Source organism: Mus caroli, unplaced genomic scaffold (assembly GCF_978045245.1).
Source record: "Mus caroli unplaced genomic scaffold, Mus_caroli_1 scaffold_6, whole genome shotgun sequence".
Taxonomy (NCBI): domain Eukaryota; kingdom Metazoa; phylum Chordata; class Mammalia; order Rodentia; family Muridae; genus Mus; species Mus caroli.
The window spans coordinates 148691543-148714145 of NW_028227261.1; the positions used below are offsets into that span (position 1 = coordinate 148691543).

The window sequence follows — 22603 nt, forward strand, 5'->3', positions numbered from 1 at the left end:
TACTCAAAAGTTCATGCTTGTCTTTTGACCCTCTCTCCCTGATTCCTGGGAGCTGCTCTGTAGCTCCTGGCAAGATTGCACTGTGTTATTGCCTAAGGACCTCTTACTACCTTTTGTACCTTTTTTTGCTGGGGGGTGGTGGTGGTGGAGGGGGAGTCGGCCATCCAACAACAACATCTAGCCCTTAACCAATGACATCCCCTTGGGTCCTTGGGTTCTGCTTTAGCATTTTTTGTTCTCTGGCTGTGTGCAACTTCACTATACAGTGTCATCTGTTCTTATACCTATCGTGTCGATACAGCTGATTCTCATTATCTACAGTTGTGTTCCATGGACTTGCCAAGCACACTAAATTAATGAACACTGAATTATTGCTGTTGAGATACAAGGTTATGTCCTTGAAGCCCCTGTTTATGTTTACCAGGTGATTGGTGCATAGTCTTGTTCTATGTCTGTTTCTGTATAAAGACACTTTATGTGATATATACTATGGCTTCATTAACATTGAACTCACCATCCCAGCACTGTAATTCCTTCTTGAAGGAAGTTTGCCTAACATGTATTCTCCTCAAGACACATCCACTTAGGAACTCTAGACAACACGTCAGCACTGCACTAGCAGGCAGTTTTAAATAGATCTGAAAGGAGAAGCACAGAATATGAAGGATGTAGCATTAAGCAGACTGCCAAAAAGGCTACTTCTTTACAGCGTAAGAGCTGAAAAAGGCATAGTCTCACCTTGTTTGACCTCGTTTAGAAATAAGCTCATCAAACATTTGCTTCCCCATGCATGTCTGTGGTTTGGGGTAAGTAACAACAGTATGCAGCCAGTTGCAACAAGTATGCAATTTTCATATATACACTTTGCAAATAATGTAGATTGAGTATATATAGAATTTCCAAGTCTGGTTTTTCAGTAGCCATCCAGTTCTTTCCATTACTCCAGATCTACATTTCTAATTGCTTTTTAAAATTGTTTGTCCATTTGAATGTTTCAAAAAGGTTGCTACCTCAACTTGAAACTCTCCCTTTTCTCCTCCAAACTGCTGCTTTGTTCATTATGTTCCTGATAATATCATCGTTGTCTTAGTTAGGGTTTCCATGGCTGTAAAGAGATACCATGACCAAGGCAACTCTTACAAAGGACAACATTTAATTGAGGCTGGCTTACAGAGTCAGAGGTTTAGTCCATTATCATCATGGCAGGAAGCATGGCAGCATCAAAACAAGCATGGCACTGGAGGAGCTGACAGTTCTATATCTTGTTCTGAAGGCAAACAGGAGGAGACTGACTCCCACATGCCTAGGAGGAGGGTCTCAAAGCTCACCTCCACAGTGACACACTTCCTCCAACAAGGCTACAGCTCCTAATAGTACCATTCCCTGGGCCAAGCATGTTCAAATCACCACAATCATCTAACATTTGAAATTAGTCATTAGGATGTCACTGAGGCTTTTTATGGCTGGAGTTAAAATTTCCAGGGCAGATGTGGGCTTGAGCCATTATGACTAGAACAAGGGCTCTTGAGGTAGACATTGTGGCCAACAGCTGACGTTTCAGTTTTTTTCCTGAAGTGCAGCTCCAGACACTCAATGTGTTCTACAAGATAGAGTTGTCAGGGGGAGGCTGTATCATTGAGAACTTCCCACCCAAGGTCACCAGGCACCATGGTCTGACCAGTGTCAGAAGGGCAAAGTTTCAAAGAGGAAATATATATAGGCATAATTAAAGAAGCATGCAATATGGCTTGAATAGAAGACCCAAGGAGGGAAGAAATGGCTTGGCAATGGCCAGGAAAGACCACAAACACAACGCTAAGGAGTCTAATTCTTATTTCTACAAATATACTTACAAAAATCAAAGGGTTTGGTGGGAAAATGTTGATCTTCCTGCATTTTAGCAATAAAACGTGGTTGACCAGAGCAGCTGAGGGCAAGATTGGAAGTCAGTGGAGTGGCAAAAGCTCTTTGAGGCACCTTTTGGGTGGAGGCAGTGAGGCTGTAAATCAAATCAGTTTGTGGTAGCATAAAGGTGAGACATGGGCTTCAGCTGAGGTGGGTCAGGTTTATTCATGAAACATTGTTTGTGAAGATATAAGTCTTTGGCACTATGACTATTTAAATCTTAAGTTTGATGTCTTTTTTGATATGTTTTTATTATTTTTATTTTTTTACTATTAATTTTTTTACAATCCAGCCGTGGCTCACCTCCCAGTCCATCATCCCACACTTCCTCATCCCATGCCTCCTTCCCCTCCCCTCAGTTTCCAAGAGGATGTCGCTCCTTTCCCCCCTTCCAGGCATCTCCACTTCCTGGGGCTTCAGGTCTCTAGAGGGTTAGGAACATCTCTCATTGAGGCCAGAACACGCAATCTTCTGCTGTATATGTTGGAGGCCTCAGACGAGCTCATGTATGCTACCTAGTTGGTGGCTCAGTGTCTGAGAGATCTCAGTGGTCCAGGTTAGTTGAGACTGCTGGTCTTCCTATGGGGTGGCCCTCCTCCTCAGCTTCTTCCAACCTTTCCCTAATTTAACCACAAAGGTTCCCGACTTCAATTCAATGGTTGGGTGTAAGTATCTGCATCTGTCTCAGTCAGCTGCTTGTTGGGCCTCGCAGAGAACAGCCATGCTAGGTTCCTGTCTGTTAGCACACACATCAGTAGTAGTGTCAGGCCTTGGAGCCTCTCCTTGACCTGGATCCCAAGTTGGACCAGTCACTGGACAGCCTTTTCTTCAGTCGCTTCTCCATTTTTGTCCCTGCAGTTCTTTTAGACAGGAACAATTCTGGTCAGAGTTTTTGACTGTGGGATGGAAACCCCATCCCTCCATTTGATGCCCTGGCTTTCTACTCGAGGTGGACACTACAAATTTCCTCTCCCCTGTTGGGCATTTCATCTAAGGTCCTTACCTTTGAGTTCTGAGAGTCTCTCACCTTCCAGATCTCTGGTACTTTCTAGAGGGTTCTCCCACCTTCCACACCCTGAGGTTGCATATTTTCAATCATTCAGTTGGCCCTCAGGGCTTCTCTCCCGTCTCCCCCACCCCTAATACTTGACCATATTCCCTTTTTCTCTCCCCCTCCCCTCTCCCACCCAAGTCCCTCCTTCCCTTTGCCTTCTGTGATTTCTTTTCTCTCCCAAGTGAGATTGAGGCATCCTTACCTTGGCCCTTCTATTTGTTAACCTTTGTGAATTCTTTGGATTGTATCCTAGGTATTCTGTACTTTTTTTTGGCTAATATCCACTATTAGTGAGTACATACCATGTATGTCCTTTGGTGTGAGTTACCTCACTAAGGATGATAATTTTTAGTTTCATCCATTTGCCTGTAAAACTAATGATGCCTTTGTTCTTAATAGCTGTTGTATAAATGAACTGCATTTTTTTTATCCATTCTTTTGTTGTGGGACAACTGGATTGTTTCCAGCTTCTGGCCATCACAGATAAGGCTTTTATGAACATTGTGGAGGACGTGCTCCTATGGCATGGTGGGGCATCTTTTGGGTTATGTGCCCAAGAGTGGTATAGCTGGGTCTTCAGGTAGATCTATTTCCAATTTTCTGAGGAATCTCCAGGTTGATTTCCAGAGAGGCTGTACCAGTTTGAAATCCCACCAGCAGTGGAGGAGTGTTCCCCTTTCTCCACAGCCTCTCTAACATGTGTTGTCATGTGAGTTTTTATCTTAGCCATTCTGATTTGTGTAAGGTAGAATCTCGGGGTTTTTTTTGATTTGCATTTGTTTGATGACTATGGACTTTGAACCTTTCTTTAAGTGCTTCTTGGCCATTCGAAATTCTTCTGTTGTGAATTCTTTGTTCAGCTCTATACCCCATTTTTTGTTTGGGTTGTTTGGTTTTTTGGAGATTAGCTTCTTGAGTCCTTGATATATTTTGGATATTAGCCCTCTATTCGATGTGGGGTTAGTGAAGATTTTTTTCCCAATCTGTAGGTTGCTGATTTGTCCTATTGACTATGTCCTTTGCCTTACACAACCTTTTCAATTTCATGAGGTGCATTTATCAATTCTTGATCTTAGATCCTGAGCTATTGGAGTTCTGTTTAGGAGATGGCTCACCCACCAAGCCCCAGTGCCAATGAGATCAAGGCTCTTTCCCACTTTCTCTTCTATTAGATTCAGTGTATCTAGTTTTAGGTGGAGATTCTTGATCTACTTGGACTTGAGCTTTTCACAAGGTGACAAATATGGATCTATTTTCATTTTTCAACATACAGGCTGACAGTTAGACCAGCCACCATTTATTGAGGATGCCTTCCTTTTTTCATTGTATATTTTTGTCTTCTTTGTTAAAGAACAAGTATGTAGGTTTATTTCTAGGTCTTCAATACTATTCCATTGATCCACCTGTCTGTCTCTGTACCAATACCATGAAGTTTTGATCACTACTGCTCTGTAGTACAGCTTGAGGTCAGGGATGGTGATTCCCCCAGAAGTTCTTTTATTGTTAAGAATTGCTTTTGCTATCACAACCTCAGTGAAGTGGCTGGATATAAAATCAACTCAAACAAATCAGTAGCCTTCCTTTATACAAATGATTAACAGGCTGAGAAAGAAAATAGGGAACAGCACCCTTAACAATAGTCACAAATAATATAGAATACCTTGGTGTGACTTTAACTAAACAAGTGAAAGATCATCATGACAAGAACTTCAAGTCTCTCAAGAAAGAAATCGAAGAAGACCTCAGAAAATGGAGAGATTTCCCATGCTCATGGATTGGTAGGATTAACATATTAAAAATGGCCATCCTATCAAAAGAAATCTACAAATTCAGTGCAATTTCCATCAAAATTCAAACACAATTCTTCAAGACAAGGAAACAGCAATTCTCAATTTCATATGGAAAAACAATTTATCACAATTAAAGCTGACTAAATTCTAATCTAATCCTGACTCATAGAGCTTTGAGACAAGGTCTTACTAAGTTGCATAGCTTGGTCTTGAAATCCTAGGTTTGAGTAATCCAAGTCAGCCTTAGGATTACATTACAGTATTAGTATTAAATTCCATGCATATCACCATGGCTGGCTTCTACTTCACGACTATCAATTGGTGATTTCAATGTCTGAGTCATAGATCTCACTGTCTGTTTATACTAGCTACTCTGAAAACTTTAAAACCGTGCTCGTCACTATTTCTTGCATTTTTGCTGTATATTAAGCATTTTTAAGGATATTGTAGAGTCTCTCTGCATTCTGTCATCTTTCTTGGGAAAGGGATGTCACTTTCTTGTAGTCAGTTCTAAGACATATCCACTTGTCTTTTCTCATTCGGCCTTTTGTTGGTATCTGTCTGGGCTTTATTTCATTTTATTTTGTTTGTATTAGAGAATACTTGAAGATTTTAGAAATACTTATTTTTGCCTATAGGATTTGGAACAGTTTTTAACTAGGATTTTTCTTAGGTTCCTATCACTCTCAGCTTGAGAGTCTATATCTGAATCCTAAGTCCAACAAGTATTTTGCTTTCTACACACACATCCTCTCTCTCTCTCTCTCTCTCTCTCTCTCTCTCTCTCTCTCTCTCTCTCTCTCTCTCTCTTTCTCGTGCAGCAGGCCAGTGAGTTTGGATCCACTCAGTGTGTTCCCTTCTTCTAGGGCATACGTTCCTCCAGATGCCTGTCCGCATATGGCTATTCTTTGGTCCTAAATTTATGGCTGTCATTAGGAGATTATTGTTATATAAACTGTTTTGATATCACTGGTTCTTCAACTTCAAAGTTATTAATACTGTTTGGTTTTGCACTTATGTTAATGAATAGTAGTAGCTTGTTTTTTCTCTTTTTAACAAATTCCTTGCTTAGTTTTAACACCAGGTTTATTCTAGCTTGTCAGACATTCTGGTCATTTTCTTTTTATTTTTAATCCCTAGAAAACCTAAAGCTATGTTTTTTGTTGTTTTAAAGATTTAAAAAAATTGGTTATTCTTATTTTATGTGTATGTGTATTTTGCTGTGTGTTTGTGTGTGTGTATGTGTGTTCACTCTGTATGTGCTTATGGGGACCAGAAGAGAGTGGATATACAAACAGCTCACAGGAGTGAGCCACCATGTGGGACCTGGGGAGAGAACCCTATCCTTTGCAATAATACTATGCTGTCTTAACCACTAAACCACCTCTCCAGTCGTGTTATTCTATATCTTTATTATTTTTTCCCTTTAATGTGGGGCTAGAGTTTATTGGAAAGAGTGTTCAGGCCCAGATTTTTCCCATGGGGAAAAATTAAAATTAAATAACTTATTTAATAGTTATGAATTCTTTTGGATTATCTAGTTTTAGTTCAGCTTTATTTTTTCTCCTTTTACATTTATGTTTTGTTGGCCTAAATGGTGCATTAATGAGCTTTCTATTATTCTAATAAATACTCAAAAAAGGGCAAAAAATGGGTGGATGAGATAGCTCACTGGGTAACCTCATTTGCTGCTGACACTGATGAGCTGAAATTTGTCCTCTGGACCTACATGGTGGAAGGAGAGAATCTACTACTACAAGTCCTCTGACGTCCACGGGACCTCTGTGACACATGCCTCACTCCCACACAAATAAATACATGTGATTTGAAAAAGAAAAGACATTTTGGGGGGCTCACGATTTTGGAGGTTTATAACCTGTGACTGCTTGGCTCTGTTGCTTTGGGCTGTGGCAGCACATGGTAGCTGAAGAATGCTATGGAACCAAATTATTCTCCGTGTAACCAGGAGGCAGATGAGAGAAAGAGCAGGGGTCCTTCACTTTGGGTTAACTCCTGTTATCTGTTCAACACCTCGAGCTTTTGAACATATGGGCTTTGGGACCATTGTAGATAAAACTATTGCAAGGGGGCAGCCTGCCTTATAATCATATATTATAGATAAAAACCACATTAGTGCCCTTTTCATTGTTGATTCTGCTTAATTCCCCACTCCCCATCCCCTTTATTAGCTTTGCCAGGTTAGCCTCTGCCTTTCTATATATCCAAGATTAGCCTCCATCATCCTGCTCACTCTCCACCATGTCTGAGTGACCCAATGTGTTAAACATCTCATTTGTTTTCAGAGAAGCATCTTTTGACATTATCTTCTCTATCACCTGTTTCTATTTTTTTATACGTAGAGGCATTATTTAAAAATCTCTCACTGTTCATTGTCAAAGTTACAAGATTGTTGGCATACCAAATTGACTGATTGTAAACAGGAAAGCTTCATTAACATTGGTTTAGTATAATTTGATCTTTTATAAATAATTGCTGTGATTTATAACAATCTTTCTTTTTTTACTTTCTGGAGTTGCATTTTCTTGACAATTCAGCCCATGTTTCCACTGTTTTGACCAAGGTTCAAGCACAGTCACCTTAAGAACACCCCGCTTGCTTGTTCATCAGAAGCACAAACTGTGCACCTGTTTCCATTTTCTTCAAGCTCGGGCTTCAGCTGTGTTGTATTTCACAAGAAGGCAAAGGCTTGTGCTGGGTGGGCCTGTTGAGTTTTCCCTATGTCAGCTGAGGTTTAATGATGTGCAGTGCAGCCAAGCAGTGGTATGGTAGTGCAGTCAGACCTGGCCCTGTTGCTCCATCTCTCAAGGAATCTTCCTCCTTGACTTGCAGCAGCCATGTGTTGCTGTTGCCTCCACCAAACCTGACAGAAGCTATGGTGCTGTGCTCTGGTAAGTCCTGCCTCGGGCGAGTCCCCACAGGGCAGCTTCCTTCAGTCTGTTGGTGGAGAGACAAGACAACAATGAAGAAAATTGTCTGTGTGCCTCAGATATTCCCTCAGCCACTGCAATGCGGTTCCCAGCACTGGCTCACTTCTGTGAATCACCGCTTGATTCTTTTCTTTCCTCCATCATTAGGAGCAACTGTGAAAAGGTCTGTCCTCTTGGAGAGGTTTTCCTAAGGTACGAAACTGTCTGTCTGTAGACACGTGGAAGATCTGGAACAGCTTCTGAGTGCAAGGTCACTCAGCCATAGTCTGATAGACTTGAAACAGGATATAATGAAATTAATTTTCTTCAGCAGGATATTTTATTTGTTTTTAGTTGATGGTCTAAAACAGGTTAAATCTGTCTGGTGTGTAGGCAGTGGTAATCCATAAGAATGCTGAGGTAAGCAGAACAGAACATGGGATGGCTCTGTGGCATGTAGTAAGTGTGCCTTTATTTTGTATGTGCTATGGCCATATATTCCCCCCTGTGAATGTAGCAGCTTCAAACTTAATATGAAAGAGAAATAAAATTGGACTTTATTCAAGCCATTATTTTTTTCCACATCAAATACAGCAAACTTACATTCTGAGAATATGTGGCTAGACTCAAATGCGAGTAAATGAGCAGAGACAAGTCTACAGAAACACTATGGAAAGTGGAGATTAGAGCTCCCAGCCAAGTGCAACCAGGAGAAGATGTCCGCTCTGCACCAGGTATTCTGAAAATCTAGAAAAGTTCAGAGGAGACCACGACACTTAGAATCTCTTCTGTGAGACCTTCGGAGGTTAGGAGACTGTGGCATTTGGGGACACTTTGCTGAGGCCAGTATGGGGCCTCAGGACCTATCTTCACATTTTGTCCTGAGTGCCCACAGGATACACTCAGGACCAGGGCTGCAGTTGCTGTCACTTCAGTTCCGGCAGTGTAGGCAGGCCTCACTTCTGGTGGGCAAATAGCAATAAAGGAAGTCAAATGAGATGGGATTCCCCAGGTAGGGATGGAATAGGAATGCCCTGGGTCTTTGCTCTAATCGTTGGAATGAAACTAATTTCTCCCATGGCCTCGAGAATCCTTATGTCTCTCGTGTGACTTATAGATGTCACCAGGGTCCCCCTCAAAACAAAAATATATCTCATGATAACCCCAGAATTTCTCTCTGGAACTCTCCCATAGTTGGAACCCTTAAACCAGAAATCAAAATATTTGTCAACATTTACTCAGAGAGCCTGAACTCTGTAAAAATGCCTCCCTCCCCCAACATAAAAAAAAAGTTGCAGATGCATATGACTAAGCTGTCACCTTTGACCCATTACTTGTCTAAAGGTTTATTTAAAAAGTATATTTTCAAGTCATTTGAACTGTCACCCAGTTCTATTCTCTGAATCTAATATTTTTTGTAAAAGTATCTCCAATAAGCACGAACAACCATTCATATCTGCTGGATCTAAATTTTTGTTATTGACATAAAATAATACAAGAGGAAAACTGTCTCAACAGAATTTTAGGGGTTTTATGGCTCCTGACACTCCTGTGAAATTATTGGTACCTTCACAGCCAGCCAGCTCTGAGATTTTATTGGATAATAAATAAAATCTTATTTATCCTTAGCAATGGGAACATGTGCTCAAAAACAACAGTCAATTCCCACAACTGAAGATGGTGTAAACCTAGTTTACAAATTTGTGAGATATTAAATATAATAAGAACTATTAATGTACTTTAAGAAAGTTTATATTCATGTGGTCTCAAAAAATATTCTGTTTATGCTCACTTTTTTACCTGAAGGAAGCATGTTGCAGTTTCTCTTTGCATGTCCAAAGGGTCAAGGTAATCTCTCTTGCATGCTGGAGCCCTTGTGTAAATCGAAGGTGTCATGAACACAAGCATTGTGTGTTGCAAATTGGGATTGGGGACAGAAGGGAGAATGAAGCCTCGGACTCGGATGTCAGGTTATAGTAACTTATTGATTCATAAACAGAAATAAATAGCGAGATGGGATTGCATTCATTTACACATATACACTTCCCTAACCTCCAGTCTGGCCTGATGTTGAGTAGCCTGGTTTGATGGCGGTGTGTCGGTAAGGTTCTCGACATGTTCTTCGGCTATCAGGTTCGGTCCTCCATATGGTCTCCTCTCATCTGCTGATGGACATCCAGGTGGGTGGACTCGATCTCTCAGCATGATGGCATCGCCTTGGGACTCTGAAAGCAAGTGAGTTGTGGTGGCCAGAACAAGCTGTTTAAGATACAATTAGCCAATCATAATTAAAGTGTTCACACATTACTTCATTGGGCATTTACCTCACTTCAACTTTATCAGACTCACGCACACACTGTAGGTTTGGTTTCCATGGTTACATTCATCCTTGGTATCGCTTCCTTATGTTGTTTATATCTTGCTCCTTACATTGTGATAAAGGGACAGATGCTCTGTGAACTGAGATGGACACTCAGTGGCTAATGGGTTGCTGAAGTGGGCAGTGTGCAGTCTGAATAAGCTGAAAATGGAACTGATGCAGATCCCAGGCAGGACAAAGCAAAACTGTGAAGTCTCTCTGCTGTACAGATGTGTCTGTGATTTCACAGCAATAAATTATTTCTGAAAACTTCCATATATATATCTATCTCTATATGGACATGGAGAAAGAGAGAGAGTGAGAGAGAGAGAGAGAGAGAGAGAGATGGGTGGGGAACACACTACTGTAATATATCATTTGAAGAACTTAGGCTGAGAGGATGACATGATTGGAGGCTCTCCCATGTTATTCTTGCTTTAAGATGAGAGTAACGCCACATTTATCTTCTGAAAGAGCAGAGGGAATGGGTAATTGTGGTTTGAATATGCCTGACCCATGTGAAGTGGCAGTATTAGGAGGTGAGGCCTCATTGGAGTAGGTGTGGCCTCGTTGGAAGAAGTGTGTCACTGTGGGGGGTGGGCTTTGAGGTCTCAGTGTTTAGGCTCCATCCCAGTATGGAAGAGACCCTCCTTTTGGCTCCTGGTTGCTTTTGGATCAAGGTGTAGAGCTCTCAGGTCCTCCAGCACCATATCTGCAGGGCTGCTGCCATGCTTCCCACCATGATGATAATGGATTGAACTTCTGAAACTATAAGCCAGTCCTTGATAAGAGTTGCCTTGGACATGGTGTCTCTTCACAGCAATGAAACCCTAAGATAGTAATCCAACTCAGGGCTGAGAATTTCATCCTGCAAGTGATGTGGGCTAGTACCATTCATGTTTCCTTGAGCAAAGCACAACCTTTATGCTGCTTAGTAACTGAATTGTAGGTGAAAAAAAAAAAAAAAGCCAAGAGTAAAAGTTTCTGGATACATAGCAACAAAAAGTAATTCAAAACCAAATGCAGAATGAGTCTGAGGTGTTTCTGGTAGTTCTGTCCCATCTTGAGTCATGTGTCACTGAAGCCTTGGCTTTAATCACAAACGTGCCTTGGCTTTAATCACAAAGGTTTGCCCTGCCCTGCTGTGCCAAACAATGCTGTCTGGAATAGCTTGACCTGAGTTGAGACTGTTGTCTGTCAGTTGAGACTGAATTAAAGTATAATTACTATACATACCATCTTTCCTGCTCTTGTCAAACATAGTGGTATAAACATGGAAGACAAAGGCTTTGTGGTTTCTAATTATCATTCATCAGCATGGAATGTTAGATTACTACATTTTTAGATTGTATTATGTTAGAATGTTTGACTTAAAAAAAAAAACAAACCTGCTGTTTAAGTCACTGACTTGAAACGTGAAAAAATTGCAATCAGGACAGAATTTCCAACAACTTCCTAAATGGTCCTAAAAACACTTCTATGTCTTATCCTACATATTTGTACTAAATAATATTCTCAGTATTGACAATGATAAAATCAAAATAGCAATCCATTTTTAAAAACAGTGATGATATACGCTCTCTAATATCAAATCTTTAATGAAAATGTATTTTTATATAAAACAACTGTATTTATCTTCTCAGTATATGAATTTGTTTTCCTTTTTAATTAGTGAGAAAATTATTTGCACACCAAATAATTGCTTGAAAATAAAATTCTAAGAACATTTTTATTTGTATACTTATTTATATATACTTATATATATTTATAGATATTGTATATTTATTTGTATACTTATTCCCTGGAATTGTGTAAAAATTGTGAGGCATTAGTGTTATGAACAGAAAAAGTTTAAGACTAGCAAATACCATGATGTAAGACCACCGTGGTCTTCCCTTAGTCAGGCTGGATACAGAAGTCAGAACTGTTATCAGCAGTTTCAGAACTGTGCAAGCCTCCTGTCAGTCTTATGCAGGGACCTTGTATCATCTGTTTCGGTTGTTTCCAAGACATACCCCTTGTGCAAGAGAGTCTCTAGGGTTTTTGTGGCTTCTTTTGATCAAAAGATCTGACACCATTTGAGCTTACACAAACTCCCAACCACAGAATCTCCCTGGCATCCACAGGGTAGACTGAGGTTGGGCTGAGCTTCTGAAGTTTTCAGCTCTAGTGAAGCAGTATGGTGTGTGGAGGTACAAGCCTTGAACCTCTGTCTGTGACTTTCATGTCTTGTGTGACTTTGGCTCTGAAAAGGGCTGGGAAACATCCACCTGGAGCACCACTTTCATCGTTTCTCAACCCTCACGCAGTATGAGAAAGCGGTAATTGAGCTTCACTGACTTAAAGATCACCCCAGTGAAGGACCATGGCATTTCATTTGGTAACTCTGGGCTTCTCTAGATTTGGGCTGGGGGCTGTATAACTAGTTGCCATAACAAAGCAGCACACAGATGGGCTTTTAAGCACTGATGTTTATTGTGTTGTAGTTCTAGAAACTGAAAAGTCAAGATGGCCAGTGGGTTCTGGCCAAGACGTCTTTCCTGAAATTTTGATGGCTGCATTCTTACTATGTCCTTGAACTGTGGTGTTGGGAAAGAGATTGTTGTAGTGTCTATCCAAATAAGGATACCCATGTTGTGAACAGGATTGAATTGCTTCCCATATCTCTACTTCACAATGTTATCTTTGGGACTAGAGCTTCATGTTTTAAATATATGAATTAGCAGTACAACACCGTGCAGTCCATAGCAGCTCCCCAAATCCTGCGAGATAGAGAATTCAGACTCTACATCTTCATATCTTCAATGTTTTCTCTAATGCAAGGTCCCAGGTAAGCTCAGCAACCAGGCTCACAGTGTGAGCATTCTGACATGCATTTTCTCCCTGGTATCTACTATGATAGGCTGTCCCGGGGTGAGGATGGGAGTTTTCTCTTCCTAACTCTGAAACTCAAGTTCCCTATCTGTTAGTGTTGAATCAAGAATGCTCTCTGCAAGTTTGTGCAATTGAATACTTGATCTCCAACTGATTGAACTGTTCTAGGAGCTAGAACTTTTGTGTTATTAGGCCTAGCCGTCAGGCAAAGGCCAGTAGGGCTAGATTCTGAGCCTTATTGCTTAGCCTTAATCTGGTCCTTTTCTCTGCTTCTTGATCTGCTAACGTGAACAATCTACATCTCAAAATCTCACTACTAACAACTGCCTCTCTCCTGCTAACAATCCTTCCACATTCTCCATGGATTTGTTCCCACCTGAAACTGAGCCACAGCGTCCACCCACAAGTTGCTTCTCTCATTTATTTATTTATTTAGCACAAGAAAACCAACTAATATAACATTTAACATTTAAGAACAATAACAATGAGTTATCTTTGTTATCCCTTTCCACTGTAAACTGTTTTTACTTTATGTTGCCAAGAAAAGCTGGACCCAGTTGTGTCTGGCTTGGCTATTTCTCTTTAACAAAATCTGGGGCTAGAAAAATGTCTCAGAGGTTATGAACACTGTCTGTTCTTCCAGAGGTCCTGAGTTCAAATCCCAGAAACCACATGGTAGCTCACAACCATCTCTAATGGGATCTGATGCCGTCTTCCAGTGTGTCTAAAGACAACTATAGTGTACTGATATACATAAAATAAATAAATCTTAAAAAAATCTGCAGAGGTTTGTGGTGAATACAAGTTCAGTCAGTGGAGTGTGTGTGTGTGTGTGTATGTATGAAAAGATTTTGCAAGCTACATCTTAATTGTTAAAACTATTCCTTGGTTTGTGATTATGCTCCCACATTTAAAAAAAAAAAAGAAGCCAAAACTTATTCAGTGTGACACATTTCCACAAGAGGGCCCACCAGCATCAACACAGAGCCTTGAGCTCTAACTTGAGCCCCAGCACCAAACTTCTAATCTTTTGTTACACAGGAAGTCTCCAGTTTATAAAATATACAGGGTGAGGGGATCAACTATCTTGCTGTGACTAGTGTTCCGTGTGGAACTGTAAAGTTGAGTTTGATTAACAAAAGGATGAACTGCTAATATGAAATTTGCAGCTGCTGTTTATTCATTTCATAATCCTTTAAGGTTTAGAAAGCAATTTTAAAGCAGCCAGGATAACTGAATTTTTATTTCACTTACTGATTTAGAGAAAAATGTTAATCAGAGATTCCTTGAGTGTCCTTCTGTTTCTAGGGACCTGCCCCCCCCCCCTTCCTGTCGCTCCTAGCATGCTGCCCACCGCAATCCAGGCAGTGAAGTCTCAGGCTCTGCCTAGGCTCTCCCTTATATGCATAATAAAAGCCTCAATCCCTTAGGAGCCCTCACACCTTCTCTTTGTTTGTTTGTTTCCTTTTTTCCATTCAGAAGGTGATGGATTCCTGAGAGCGGTTATTGTAAAGCAAGTTACTTTAAATAAAAGAATCTTTGAAACCTGTTTTGTGAGTCTGTCTTTATCACTGTGAAGACTCTCAGCAAGGTAAACTGCCTTTCTTCGCAGGAGACTTAGCAGCTCTGGAAAAGTGAGGCCTGAGACCCGATTTAAATTAATTAACAAGGAACTGCAGCCTCTGGGAAGGAGCTGGTATGCCTGCTGTTATGAGAGCATACAGTTAGCCAGTCAATGTTGTCCTATATCTGGGAATTTTCAATTGATTAATTATAGCAGGAAGTGTAATCCAAATGGCTTGTCAACTTAAATGAGTGACTTATGGTCTCCGTGGCTTCGTTGAGGGCAGAGGTCTTCAGCTGTCAAGCAGGACAGCATTTAATCTTCAGCTGCTACACAGAGCAGCATTGGCTTTCAGTTTCCAGACCTAGAAGATCTGAGAACTTTTTCTGTGGTGAAGGGACCTGGGAAAACTGATCAGGCACAGTATGGCAACCAATCCAATAGTGCCCACGGTTTGGGCAGAACTCTGGCAGCAGGCGCGGCCTGGGACAGTTTTTCCCAGTGAATAATGTTACCACAATTCAGGTGATATAGTTTGGCGCCTCATTGTCTTCATTGGAGACCTTATGGTTGCTGCTAGAACTGGCATTTTTGTCTATCACAGCAAGCCCCCCGCCCCCCATTATGGTTTTTTTTTTAATTTATTATTTTTTATCCCATTCGAGGTCAACCCCTCACAGTCCTTCCTTCCATCCTCCCTCCCCTTCTCCTCTGAGAGGGTGGACCCCCTCCTGAGTATTCCTACCCCACCCGCTGGGCCTTGCTCATCAAGTGTCTGCAGGGCTGGGTGTGTGTCTTCTCCCACAGGCCAGACAAGGCAGCCCTGTTTGGGAACAGATTCCACGATCAGGCAACAGCTTTATTGACAGTCTCTGCTCCAGTTGTTGAGGGACCCACATGGAGACTGAGCTTCATGTCTGCTACATACATGCCCAGGGCCTTGGTCCAGTCGATGCATGCTCTTTGGTTGGTGGCTCAGTCTCTGAGAGCTCACAAGGGTCCAGGTTTGTTGACTCCATTGGTCTTACTGTGGAGTTCCTATCCCCTTCAGGGTCTTCAATCCTTCCACAAAACTTTCAACCCCAAAATTTACCTGTCTAAAAGAAATGCAGGGACAAAGATGGAACAGAGACTCAAGGAATGGCTAACCAATAACTAGCTCAATTTGAGATCCATCCCATGGATAAGCACCAATCCCTGACATTATTAGTGATACTCTGTTGTTATGTTTGTAGACTGGAACCTAGCATAACTGTCCTCTGAGAGGCTCTACCCAGCAGCTGACAGATATAGATACTCACAGCCAAACATTGTATGGATGTGAGGGACTTTTATGGAATAGTTGGGGGAAGGATTGAGGGCATGGCAAACTTATATATATATATATATATATATATATATATATATATATATATATATATATGTGTGTGTGTGTGTGTGTGTGTGTGTGTGTGTGTGGTCTATCTGCATGTATGCCTGAATGTCATAAGAGGGCATCAGATCCCATTACAGATGGTTGAGAGCCACTATGTGGTTACTGGAACTTGAACTCAGGATCTCTGAAAGAGTGGCCAGTGCTCTTAACTGCTGAGCCATTCCCTCCAGCCCCCTGCAAACTTTTTAATTAAACATTTTGTTTGTTTTTGTTTTGACATAGGATTTCTCTGTGTGGCTCTGGCTGTCCTAGAAGTTGCTTTGTAGACTAGGCTGGCCTCTATCTCAGAGATCCACCTGATTCTTCTTCCCAAAGTCATGCACCAACATTGCCCCAGCTATTAAACATTTTAAATACCATATTCGGCAGATCTCTGAAGAGTTTGAGAATCATCTATTACATATACCTGAATTTAAATAAACTTTATTGTTTTAGACTCAACCTTGAAAACATAAGCAAGAAGCTAAATAAAACTTGCCATTAAATGAATTATATAACAGTTTACAAGTTGGTAACTTTTATAAGGTTAGGAATTTTAAGCTTTATCTCTGTTAAATTTGAGCCTTAAAAATTAGAGTCGATGTAAAAAAGTAACCAAGTTTTTTTTTTTTTCTCCTAGCCCCTGTTTCTGGAATTACAACTCTGAAATTAATTATTTATTAATAAATGCCTAGGTCATAAGATTTGACTTATTTTTAAATTATCTCTTTTATTCTAATTTGGGTTCAGCTATGTGACTGTTTTCCTGTCCTTGTCTTCTTATGTCTGTCTCTTCAAAGTTCCTGGGGCAAATCTCTCCTTTATTCTATCTTCAGTTAAGCTACCTGCTGCCTTATGTCTGTCTCCTCCATGTTGCAGCTCTCCTTGAAGCATATTCCACCTCCTATTTCTGCCTCAGCTCATTGGCTATAATAAGCTTTTTATTGACAGGTTGTGCTTATAAGAGATTTTCTGTACAAGTTGAAGATTTAGTTGAAGATCCTTTAGCATCAAAATAGAACTTTAAATCAGAAATGTAGTAAACTTTAAACCATAAATACACTCCATAGAGAGACTAGAAGGTTTATAAAACCATAAATATAGTGCATAGATAGGCTGGGAACTTAATCATTTTATAGAGCACAATTTTAGAATATCAGTTTCTTGTTTGAGACAGTTTACACAAGTAGCCAAAGGTTTACAAAGTCAGCAAAGACAAAAAGGGTAGACATTCATCTTTAAGTCAGTTACTGTTAACCTGAGTAGACTTTAGGAATTTATAAATTATTAAAGATACCTTATTCAAACATGTTTCTTATTTAAGTTTTCTAGAAGCCTGGTGTGGAACAGTTAACAATGATGTAAGTGGTTAAGCAATCATCTCTAAATCAGTTTTTGTTAAACTGAGTCCAATTTATAACCTTAGGAATTTATAAACCTTAGAAAATTCATACGAATCTAAACTACTTCAGAGGCCTGTGTTGTCTCCTTAGACTGAAAAGCAAGTGCAACGATACACAGAAGGTTCTGTAGGACCAAGGAGCTTCATAGGTGCTGCCTTAGTTTACCATGTGGTTATCTTAAGATGTTGCTGAAGTTACTTGGCTTGTACCATTTAACCTTGCTAAAGATAGCTGTCAACCCAAATACAGAAGTGGATACTCACAGTCATTCATTGGACAGAGCACAGGGTCCCCAATGGAGGAGCTAGAGAAAGTACCCTAGGAGCTGAAGGGGTTTGTAGCCCCATAGGAGGAACAATAATATGAACTAACCAGTATCTCCAGAGGTCCCTGGGACTAAACCACCAACCAAAGAAAACACATGGTGGGACTCATGGCTCTATCTGCATATGTAACAGAGGATGGCCTAGTTGGCCATCAATGGGAGGAGAGGCCCATGGTCCTGTGAAGGCTCTATGCTCCAGTATATGGGGATACCAAGGCTAAGAAGCAGGAGTGGGTGGGTTGGTGAGCAGGAGAAGGGGGATGAGATAGGGGGTTTTCAGAGGGGAAACCAGGAAAGGATTTAATATTTGAAATGTAAATAAGGAAAGTAATAAAAAAAAGAAAAAGAAAATGAAGACAGTAGGCACAAGACAAGAGTTGCAGATGTCCAGAAATTGGGCATGTCAAGGGCACAGATTTGCTCGTGGAGCTCATAGAAGTTAAATCCTTTGACCTGATTCACTTGAACCTTCTGATGTCTACTTAAGACTTTCTTCCAAACATGTACATATAATAAATACATATTAACTATGCTACCAAGCTGATATCAGTTTGGTATGACAGTGCACCTGTCCCCACAAATTCTTCTCATATCTCCCTACCTACACAGATGTTTTTACTTTGTTTGTAGTCACTGAGCTATGAGTAGAAAAGGGAAAATTCTACTACTAAGTCATATGCATTACTTTGTTTTTCCATGTATTACTATAGAAATTAACATATATAGTATTTCCCTAAACTGTACATTACAAATAGCAACTATTTAATTTCCATGGAACAAAGTTTACTGAAGGGAAAGTAATAAATATTTTTGCTGGTTTTATATATAAAAAAAAGATAGCTGTCAACCATGTGGTTGCTATTTAAAATATCTATTTTTAAGGGGGCAGGTCAATTCTTTAAACAGGAGTTGGATCTAAGTTACATATACAGAATATTCTAAACAAGAGTTTAAATCAGTCTCTCAATCATCTATCTCAACTCTAATTTGAATAGGTATGCTAAGAATATAAGAATACTTGTTTATAATATATATTAATTTATATATGTAAAGTAGTACAAGTTTATATTACCCATATATGGACTTTTTTTAAGACTATAAACCTTTTGCTATAACTTTTAAGCCAGATTTTTTGTTACAGATTTTATAGATTTTTTTTTTAACCATACTCAATGAAGTTCCAAATTCTGAGATAGAGTTTACAGCATTGTTTTAAGGGATTTTCTTTTTTTAAAGAGCAGAGCACAGATAAATCATAGACTTTTATAAAAATTTTTTTAAAGGTAGAAATTAGAAAAATCTTAGAGATAAGAGGCTTTTGGAAGTGTGTTCTTTCTAAAATTATATTTTTGGAAGTATTGTAATTTAAAGCATAAGAGATTTATTTAGGTATAAGAGGTATAAAACATTTGTTTGTACAGTGGTGGAAGTTATTACCTTATGAGAGAATTTGAAAATCACGTATACCAATCTTTGGGCATTGATCTATCTGAACTTAGGCCAAACTATTTGTAGTAACATAGCAAGGCTTTAATAAAATCTGAGTCCATGGAGGAAAAGAGAAAAGGTTGCAAAGTGGAACACTGATGGGGAGAGTTCCTGTAAGTTCCAAGAAGTTGAGAGAAAGTTTAGTTGGGCTTAGAGAAGCTCTGAGATTGCAGGAGGAGGCTGAGAGGAGGGCTAAGGAGATAGGACAGGCAGCTCTGAAGGGGAGGAGGGAAAACGTCAGGCGGGAGCACCATTGGTTGATGATGCTTTCTTTGTTCCATTGTGTAATTCAGGCTTCTCTCTTTACCAGGTGTCTATGGGTGTGTAGACTTAACATCTGAGTTTTCAATTCAGTTCCATTGTTCAAGTTGTCTGTTTTTATGCCAATACTATGCAGGTGCTGTTGTTGTTGGGATTTTTGTTGTTGTTGTTGCTTTTTTTTTTTTTTTTTTTTTTTTTTTTTTTACTACAACTCTGTAGTAGAGCTTGAAATCAGAGCTTTCCATATGAAGTCGAGGATTGTTCTTTTAAGGTCTGTAAAATTGTGCTGGAATTTTGATGGGGAAGTGCTTTTGGTAAGATGGTCATATTTACTGTTAAGCCTGTGAACCCATGAGCATGGGAGGTCTTTCCATCTACTAATATTTACTTCAACTGCTTCCTTCAAATACTTGAAATTAATTTCATACATGTCTTTTACTTTCTTGGTTAGAGTTACATCAAGACATTTTATATTATTTGTGGCTATTATGAAGGGTGATTTTTCCATGATTTCTTTCTCAGTCTGTTCATCATTCATATATAGGGGGAATACTGATTGTTTTGAGTTAATCTTGTATCTAGTCACTTTGCTGAAGGTATTTATCAGCTGTAAGAGTTCCCTGGTAGAATTTTTGGGGTCACTTTTGTATACTATCATATTATCTGCAAATAATGAAACTTTGACTTCTTCCTTTCCAATTTGTATCCCCCTGAGCTCCTTTCATTGTCTTACTGCTGTAGCTAGAACTTCAAGCACTGTAGTAAATAGATATGGAGAGAGTGAGCAGCTTTGTCTTGTTTCTGATTTTAGTGGAAATGCTTTGATTTTTCTCTTCATTTGATTTGATGTTGGTATAGGCTTGCTGTATATTGCTTTTATTATATTTAGGTATGTGCCTTGTATTCCTGATCTCTTCAAGACTTTTATCATGAAATTGTGTTGGATTTTGTCAAAGGTGTTTTCAGCATCTAATGAGATGATAGTGGTTTCTTTCTTTCTTTTTTTTTTTTTTCAATTTGTTTAAATGATGGACTTCACTGATACATTTTTATATGTTGAACTATTTCTGCATCTCTGGCCTGAAGCCTACTTGATCATAGTGGATGATCTTTTTTAATGTGTTCTGGTATATGGTTTGCAAATATTTTATCAATGTTTTTATATGAATGTTTATAAGAGATTGGTTTGTAATTCTCTTACTTTGTGGAGTCTCTGTGTAGTTTGGGTATCAGGATGACTATGGCTTTATAAAAAAATTTACTTTTTTTTGGCGAGTTCCTTCTGTTTCTATTTTATAGGATAATTTGAGATATACTGGTATTAGCTCTTCTTTGAATGTCTGGTAGAATCCTGCACTAAAATTGCCTGCTCTTTTTTATTTAGTTATTTAATTTGGGTGGGGAAACCTTTGATAAGTGCTTCTATGTAAGTGGTATCTATACAGAAAACTATCCATTTCTTTTAGATTTTTCAATTTTGTGAAGTACAGGATTCTGAAGTAAGACCTGAAGTATACCAAAGTATGATTCCTTGGATTTTCTTGGTCTATTGTTAAGTTCTCCTTTTCATTTCTAATTTTGTTAATTTGGATATTCTCTTTTTGTCATTTAATAAGTTTAGATAATTATTTGTCTATCTTGCTGATTTTCCCAAAGAACCAACCGTTTGTTTCATTGATTCCTTCTATTGTTCTCTTTGCTTCTATTTTTATTGATTTAGCCTTCAGTTTGATTAGTTTTTGTAGTCTCTTTCTTTTGGGTGCATTTTCTTTTCTTTTTTTCCCTAGAGATTTCAGGTATAATGCTAGTTGCTAGTATGAGATCTCTCTCTCTTTCTTTCTTTCTTTCTTTCTTTCTTTCTTTCTTTCTTTCTTTCTTTCTTTCTTCCCTTTCTTCTTTTCCTTCCTTCATATATTGATAAATTACTGTACAGTAATTTCTAAGCCAGGTGGGGCTTCATAGTAAGACCCTTCCTTAAAAAAAAAATCCTAGAGAGCAGTGATTTAATTTATTACTAGAATGCTAGTATATGAATACTGCTAGGTTTAAACTCTAGAACTGAACCAAAAAAGCCCCTCCTCAAATGAGAGTACACAGAGAGTCACTCACTCAGAGACAGAGAAAGAAAAGTATTAAGGTAAAGAAAGGAATGTAGAATGTTAGAGATGTTGTAGATTTAGATAGGAGATTACTGGGGTTACCCACAGTGTGGGATGTGCTTCACATGGAATGTGCAAGCCATAGACTATCCATAGCACCAAGAAATAAATAACTAAATCAAAGGAATGAGATGTTAATAATGCAACACTTTATTTACAGTTATATTTTATATAGTAGTTATATTCCTTAAATGATGTATATGTCAATTATTGTAAGTATATATAAACATTATATAGAATTTTATTTATAATACTCATGGGAAATATTCTTTTAATAATAGGTTATTTTAGGTTTTCTTTCTTTCTTTCTTTCTTTCTTTCTTTCTTTCTTTCTTTCTTTCTTTCTTTCTTTCTTTCTTTGTTTCTTTCTTCCTTCCTTCCTTCCTTCCTTCCTTCCTTCCTTCCCCTCCCTCCCTCCCTCCCTCCCTTCCTCCCTTTCTCCCTCCCTCCCTCCCTCCCTTTCATTTTTATGAAGCCACTTAGAGCTATGAACTTTCTTCTTACCATAGCTTTCATTGTTCCCATATGTTTGAGTACACTGTGCACTTATTTTTCAATGCATTCTAGGAAGCCTTTAATTTCCTTCTTTATTTCTTCTTTGTTCAGCTGGGAGCCTGCCTGAGCACCAGTTCTCTCTGGAAGGCAGCACTGGGGGCAGCATTGATGATTATCGGTGGCTGAACTAAGTTTTTCAAGTGCTAAAATGTTGTTTATTTTGTAATATTTATCTTTCTGGGTTTCTGGCAATTAGTGCCTGCTATTCAATAGCAGAGGATTAAGTAAAGGATTAATTACTCTGGCTTCTTGTTCTTTTCTTGCAAGTCTCTCTGCTGATCCTGCAAGAGACTCAGAGTTCATCAGCTCCTTATGAGAAAAGAAAAGAAAGACATACACGCAGAAAGAAACCTCTTTTAAATAGGCAATATGCACAAACACATAAACACATTCTGGTTGGACCGGTTTCATCAACTCCACCAGTGTTCCTGCGTACTTATATACATACATTTATACCTACACATATGTGAATATACAAACAGATATATACATAAATACATTTGGAGGATTGTAAGCCATTGAAAA

At 39.1% G+C, this 22603-nt stretch overlaps 1 long non-coding RNA gene across 1 annotated transcript in view; it reads left to right on the forward strand.

Moving 5' to 3' along the window:
* The window catches only part of LOC115030889 (uncharacterized), a 63570-nt gene that overhangs the window by 34784 nt on the left and 6183 nt on the right, over positions 1–22603 (forward strand). The window lies entirely within an intron of this gene.